Here is a 7772-nt window from a genome sequence, read left to right on the forward strand (position 1 = left end):
ATCATGGCAATTATATTTTGGGCATAAAATACATTCATAAAAGTTAAAGTTTGGTAAAAAATAATAAAACTAAAAGAAAATGGAAATTTTAAGGAATTTTGTGGTAAATGCCTAATTTTGCCGAAATGGGGAATTTTATTCCATTATTGGACCTTAGGTTAAATTTTATTATGTGATTAATTAAATTTAAATGTGAGAGACATTAAATTTAATTAATTAATGTTAAGTTTGGTGATTAAAACTTAATAAGAGTGAAAAAGGTGTCAAAAGCCAATTTGGACTTTTCTTCTTATGAAACATTAATAACCTTTATAAAAAAAAAAATTGAAATGATCATATATATAGCAAGGGTTGGCCGGCCATGTGATATTTTAGAGTGGTGTGAACCCAATTTTATAAAGATTAAATCCCATTTAATGAAGAAGTCAAGTGGGCAAGTGGGTAGAAAAGCACTCAAGTACTTTGTGATATTTTGAAGAGTTTTGTGAGCAATTCCCACACTAAGAACCGATCACTCTCCCTCTCTCATTCACTCATCTGATTTTTTGAGGACCTCTCAAAATGTTCCCTCAATATTCAACCTCAAGAACACCAAGGAAAACTTGGAGGCTAAGTCTTGGTGTAGGAAGTATTTTTCCCTAAGGTAAAGCTTCACTAATCTAGGCTTTTGTAAAGTTTTAAGCATAGAGTTTCAAATAGCTAATTAACTATGTTGTTGGGGGAAGTTGGTTAGGGTTTTTGAAAGGTTTTGGAGGAGCCAAAGCTAATAGGAAGGTCCAAACCTTAAGCAAGAACACCAAAGAGGTAAAAAGTTTACTTTTGATGATTTTGTTGTAGGGTTTTTAGTTTTAAGCATTATTTTGTATATCTAATGCTTAAAGTTTCTTGTTGGTGATGTAATAAGGTTATGGTAGTTGTTTAATAATTTTTATGATGCATGTGTATTGATGTTTGAAAATGGGAACCAAAACCCCCCAAGGGTTTTGTAGGATACCCTAAAACAAAACATGTTTTGAGCTGTGACTTCCAAGGGGTCAAGCAGCCACTGTATATTGTTTTTGTAAAATTAAATTGTACTGTGATGTTGTTGATATTTAGTACATAAAATTGAGCTTTTGAAACACTAAAAAATGTTTAGAAATGAGTAAGTTATGCTATTTCAAAGTTTAGGTAAAAAACTGTTTTTTTCGTATTCTTATTTTCGGAACCAAGTTTGGACAGCCACTGTATAGGGCAAATGAACCCAGTTTTTTCTAAAATTTTGTGGACATATTTCTGGAATAACCTATTATTCCACTGTAAAATTTGGTAAGAAAATATTGAACGGTTTGAAAGTTATTAACTGTCAAAGTTTGGAAAAAATAAGGACTTGAAAATAAGGTCATTTTTACCTCATTGTTGGAAAATGATTTCACCAATCAAAAATGCTCATTTTGACCTAAGATTTTACAAAGACCTAAATGGCATAACAAAAATGGAATTGGGAAATTTTGGTAACAATTGGGTAAGTAAATTTCAAGTTATGAACTAACGAAGTATGTAGTTAATAAATTAAAAGAGGGTTTAAAACCCTATGTTTTGAGAAAATAATTAAATGAATTATTTTTCTAGTAAGTAAAAATTGATTAATTTCTTTTGGAAAATTAATTAGTCAAGATGAGAAATTTATAACGGTTTTCCTAATTAAGACAAATTAGGCAATTTTCTTAAATCGGTTTTTAGATATTAAAACCTTAAGAAAACTAAAAGGAAAATTTAAAGAGTTTATTTTCTTTAAAAATAATTAAGGAATTTATTTGTATTTTCTGGATATAATACCGGCTAAAATCTTACATATTTTAACCGACTAGTCGAAAGTGCGGGTTAATAGCGATACCTTGAAAGAATAAGATTTTTAGCGGGTTGTGGGGAAATACCATTGTGATACCCGAGCCTAGGTATCGAGACCTTAGGATAGGTCTCCCCGAGACTTAGGGTTTAGTCTCAAATATTTTGTATGACTTTCCTTAATAGGTTTAAAACCAAATAAGGATTATAAATCCTTACAAATGACTTTTATTAAAATGACCAAACTGCCCAAAATAATAATAATGAATTATGAGTGCCATAATTAATCCGAGTATACTGTATGGATAACTACAGTATTCGCTAAGCGTAACTGGACTGAACGTTGGAGGGTGAAAACCTGCTGAGCACTAAGGACTCCAAGTAAGTCAACTTATATTGTATGGCTGCAACATGAAATGATTATTGTCTTGTATGTTAGTATAGGGATACATGCATATATATAGGCTGTCATAGAAAGTTGCTTAGAGACGTTAGTCTAGTGAGTGCTGATTTAGAAAATATGAACAGTAGAAGTCCGTCATATCCTAGACGGTTGATCCCCGTCACATTGCTTGATTTTATTTATGTGCGGTTCATTACCGCGACGAGTGGCCATGAGATGAGGATAAGCTGGTTAAACCTAGGGGCGCCAAGATAAATGGGACCTAGGGGCCCTCATGCTTACTTAATCATTGGACGGTTAGAATCTGAGCAAGTGCTCTGATAAGTTATTCCCGGATAGCAGCCGTGAATATTGGCCATTCAGTGAGAGTGCCTAGAGATACTAGGGGTTGCCAAGATTGAGTGAGGTTGAACACCCTAGGGGCAACTGCTCACCAGCACCACTGATTAACATAGAAGTCTCCGTAAAACCGTGTAAATTGGATTACACTCTTGAATAAGTAGCGATGCCCTAGGTAACACGATAGTTACCCTTGATGAGAATATTTATTGGCTAGATCTTAGTGTGGAGACTCGGTTCTCTTTTACAGATTAGCAATTATGTTGGAGGGCGCGTTACGCCTGAATTGTTGGAAATTGTCGAGCGTTGGTCTCGAATTATATGGTGATATAATATATCTGCTTGCTCTGGGATTTTCTGAGTGCAGGGATATAATTGTTGATAAGAATTAGTTGCGATATAATATATCTGCTTGTTCTGGGATTTTCTGCGTGCAGGGATATAATTGTTGATAAGAATTAGTTGCGATATAATATATCTACTTGTTCTGGGATTTTCTGAGTGCAGGATTTTTATCTAGATATGAATTAATTTATCCTTGGTTATCAGGCATGACCATAAGTTTGCCAGGATGCTTTAGCGTTCTTGAAATTGATTGTGTAGGGTCCGGAACCCTAATTCTCTATATGCTTTGTTTGAAAGTTGATCTTACTAAGCGTTTTCGCTTACCTAGTTGTTTCATGTTGTAGGTAAGTGCAAGGGCAAGGCAGAGCAGTGAGCGCTGGAGTCTTCCTTGCAAATGTACATGTGGACCGACCTTTTGGGAAGCCGTTTTATTTTTGGAAATGTTGTGTAATTTTCCTAAGCTAGGCTCACTCTACTCTTTATAAAATATGTTTGTAACTAAATGTTAAGTATGGCCATACGACTTTTTAAAAAGTTTTTTTTATACGGGTTTTTGAGACATTTTGTTAAATGAAAACATTTATATTTCCGCATTATCGAGTCTTGAAAATCCGGGTCGTAGCAGTAGTAGCAGCAGTAGCAGCTAGCAGCAACAGCAGCAGTAGTAGTGTAGTAGTAGTAGTAGTAGTAGTAGTAGTAGTAGTAGTAGTAGTAGTAGTAGTAGTAGTAGTAATTAGTTTTAGACAGGGGACCTAGATAGTAGTAGTAGTACTTAACTAGCTATAGTACGTTATGTTATGTTCTATCTAGGGCTCATAGTTGTTTAGTGCCCTAGTGTTTATCATTTTTTATGTTTATAGTTATGGTTTACCCTACCTCAGATATTAGACAGGGGACCTAGATGGGTTATCATATACTATCATGTAATCTAACCTACCTCAGATATTAGACAGGGGACGTAGATGGTTTATCACATGTTTTAATGGCCACTAATAGTGTAGTCTTATACGGTATACATCATTATAGTTATATGTTTATGTTTTATGCTTTTAGTAGATTTTCCTTGTTGGGCATTAGGCTCATTCCTTTATTTTTATATGTGCAGGAAAATAGTTATGGCGGCGGAAGGATTCTTGGCAGCTTAGGGTTGTGTATTGAGAGAGAATGGATTCGGTGGACTGCGTGAACGATTCGAGGACGACGTTGTTTTAAGCTTTTTTAATTATGATTTCTATGTATTTCCGCACTTGATCTTGTAACGAATTTATTTAAGTTAAGGTTATGTTTTATTTTTATTTTTCAAACAATGGGATCCCATACCCCGCATATGTGTATTGTAACTTTTACTTTATAGTTTTTAATAAAGTTATGAATGTTTCATATGGATGTTTTTGAAAGAATAGTGTCTATGTATAAGTAGTTTTAATGGTCCAAAGTCTAGAATTAGTTGGGTCATTACAGTTGGTATCAGAGAAACGGTTCATTTACATGAAGTTCTCCTTGATACACACGCTCAAGCTCCGAATCTAACCGCCAATGTAAGTTGTTTATGTTATAGTTGTTATGATTATGTGTCTAGTTAACATTTTAGCCCTTATGTTTTCAGTTAAGAATATTTGTGAATTAGTTTATTTTTTGTTATTTATTTTATTTATTATCTTTGCATTTATGATTGTACATAGTGAAAACCTTTTTTCCAAATAAATATCATTGTTATTTTTTAATGACATGTATGAGTTTGATTTTCTTTTACAATCATAATAAATAATAAATTTTATAAATAATGACCAAGTTCGGTGAGGGTGGATACGAATCAATGAACCGGGTTCTATATTGAGAGTTAGGGGGCCATAGTGGTGGGAACGACTTTACTAATCCCAGCCCTCCCTCAATATGGTTAACTTTGGAACAACGATGAGTTTCAAGCCTGAGAATTAAGTCATATAGGATAATTAGAAACACACTTAGAAAATAATAAAGATGGCTTATTTTTTTAAGGTTTAGAAACACACCCTAATTACAAAGAAGGCTTATATAATTCTTTTCATAAGAAGTCATAATTAATAGGTCTGAGTTATGTTTGCTTAGAATAAGTTTTGCCTTAGAGCCTATTAGGGTAAGTTCTAATATGTTTTCTCGACTATTAAAACATTGTTGAAGATGTCGCTCAGAAGGTCTGCACGCACAAACGCTGATGCCTCCAACGCCGCTCCTGAGAGCAATGAAGCCCCTCCAGTTCGTAGAAGGGTAGTGCGTTCTACCACCAACCGAAGCGCACAACAGCCGCCGCAGGTTGACAACACCGCATAAATTGCAAGACTATGACAACAAGTGGAGGAATTACTACAGAAACAGTGACAATAGACTCCGCCTCCGCCGCAACCACAGCCTCAGCAAATGGCTCAAGTACCCCATCAAGTAGGTCCTTATGGGGGATGGAAAATGGCGAACCATGCGCCATACCCAGCTCAGCATATGGAGCCAATCTATGAACGGTTTCGTAAGCAACATGCTCCAAACTTTGGAGGGACAACAGACCCCTTTGAGGCAGAAGAATGGCTCATAAATGTAGAGCCGGTCCTAGCGCATATGAATCTCGGCAACGCGGACCGCATATCCTACGTTTCATCTCTGCTTAAGAAGGATGCTAGAATATGGTGGGACTTAGTTCAGCAGACTAACGATGTCGCCACCATGACATGGACAAGATTTGTGGAGCTATTCTACAAGAAGTATTACAACTCGGCAGTAATCACTACAAGGGTTGAGGAGTTCGCTAGTTTGAAGCAGGGCAACTTGACGATAGTAGAATATGCTCGGAAGTTTGACATATTAGCCAAGTTTGCATCAGAGATGGTTCCAACTGACTTTCTGAGGGTGACCAAGTTCATTAGAGGACTTAGACCAAAGATTGAGCTAGGAGTTAAGCTAGTAAACCCGGGAAATACTACCTATGCCGATGTTCTAGAAACGGCAATAGAAGTAGAAAGGCTTCAGGCGAATGTTAGTAAGGAGAAGGCTAGTAAGCCTGAGCCTAAACAGCAGGGTCAACCCAAGAATGGTCGGAACAACCACAACAACAGCTGTCAACATAGCAATAGTAATAGTAATGGTCAGAAGAGAAGGCATCTAGATGATAAGCAGGCCAATGGTGATAAAAGAGCATGGACAAACAATAGAGGCAATAAGTTGGGTTATGTAGAATACCCGCAATGCTCTAAGTACCAAAAGAAACATCTTGGGGAATGTCATGCAAACATCAAGGGATGCTTCAACTATGGCTAGGAAGGTCACTGAAGGAGGCAGTGTCCCCAGCTCAAGCAAGAGGAGAAAATGGACAATACAATGGTTCCTGCCAGGGTATTTGCTTTAACCCAAGGAGAAGCTGATGCTAGCAATAAATTGGTTACAGGTTACATTTCTATCCTCAATAATGTATGTTCTGTATTATTTTATTTGGGAGCAATATACTCGTATATCTCGTTAGGAATCATAGAGAAATTAGACAAACCTTGTAGAACTAGGTTTGTGACATAGTTGCCTTCGGGTAAAATAGTCTTATCATTACGGATAGTACGAGGTGTACCAATCAAAATTGAGGACGTAGAACTAGAAGGAGACCTGATAGAGCTGGAAATCAAAGACTTCGACATGATATTAGGCATGGATGGGCTAGCAAGGCATGGCGCAACCATTGATAGCAGACGTAAGCAAGTGATGTTCGAGACTTCTGACGGACAGAAACGATGCTATATGGGAAAAGTTTTAGGACTACATACGTCGCTTATTTCATCTCTCAAAGCTCAGAGATGATAGAAAAAGGATGTCACGCATTCTTAGCCAACGTTACAGATGTGGTAAAGGAAACACCACTAAAAGTTGGAGACTTCCACATTGTAAAGGAATTCCCAGAGGTATTGATAGGCAACTAGCAGGATTGCCGCCGACACGGGAGATAGACTTCACAATCAAACTAGTATCGGGCACCGAGCCATTCGCTATGGGGAGCACCAGTTCTATTTGTGAAGAAGAATGACGGAAGTATGCATATGTGTATAGATTATCACGAGCTGAATAAGGTGACAATTAACAATAAGTACCCGCTACCCTGACTTGTTTGATCAACTACGAGGGGAAACCATGTTTTCAAATATTGATCTACGGACCGGGTATCACAGCTCAAAGTACGGGAAGAGGATAATCCCAAGACAGCTTTTAGAACTCGTTATGGACATTACGAGTTTCTAGCTATGTCTTTTGTTCTTACCAACGCTCCAGCCGCATTTATGGATTTAATGAATAGGGTCTTTATGGATAATTTGGACAAATTCATCGTAGTGTTCATCGACGATATCTTGGTGTACTCAAAGGACAAATTTGAACATGATGAACATTTAAGGTTGATCTTGTTACGAATAAAGGAGCATCAACTTTACGCCAAGTTCAAAAAGTGCGAATTTTGGCTTTCGCAAGTAACGTTCCTCGGGCACATAGGGTCCAAGGAGTTGGAGTAGACCCATCTAAGGTAGAGGCTATAAAGATTGGCCAAGACCAAAGAACGCGTCATAATATTTACTTAACTAGCTAGATAGCAGCAGTAGTAGTCGTAGTTAATATTAGTTTGTAGTATGTTAGATTCCGTGGATTTTGGTCCAAGTCGGAACTTAGTTGGAAACTCATAGCAATAGTTATGGATTTTATAAGTTTAACCTATAGTTTAAGAATATTAATTATAACATAAGGTTTGATTAATATTGATGGTCCTAGGTGTATTATTTATTATAACCTAAGGTTTAGATAGAGCCAATAAGAATATGACACTTGTCATAAGCATGATTATTAGAGAATTAGAGTTTGT

General features: G+C 36.6%; 1 long non-coding RNA gene across 1 annotated transcript; it reads left to right on the forward strand.

Moving 5' to 3' along the window:
• The first annotated feature begins 573 nt into the window (after positions 1-573).
• LOC133816535 (uncharacterized) lies at positions 574-3371 on the forward strand. The gene is made up of 3 exons (XR_009885309.1): positions 574-643; positions 726-804; positions 3259-3371. It is a non-coding gene; the product is annotated as an uncharacterized LOC133816535 (long non-coding RNA).
• The last annotated feature ends 4401 nt before the right edge of the window (positions 3372-7772 follow it).

This window comes from Humulus lupulus, chromosome 2 (genome assembly GCF_963169125.1).
Source record: "Humulus lupulus chromosome 2, drHumLupu1.1, whole genome shotgun sequence".
Lineage (NCBI taxonomy): Eukaryota > Viridiplantae > Streptophyta > Magnoliopsida > Rosales > Cannabaceae > Humulus > Humulus lupulus.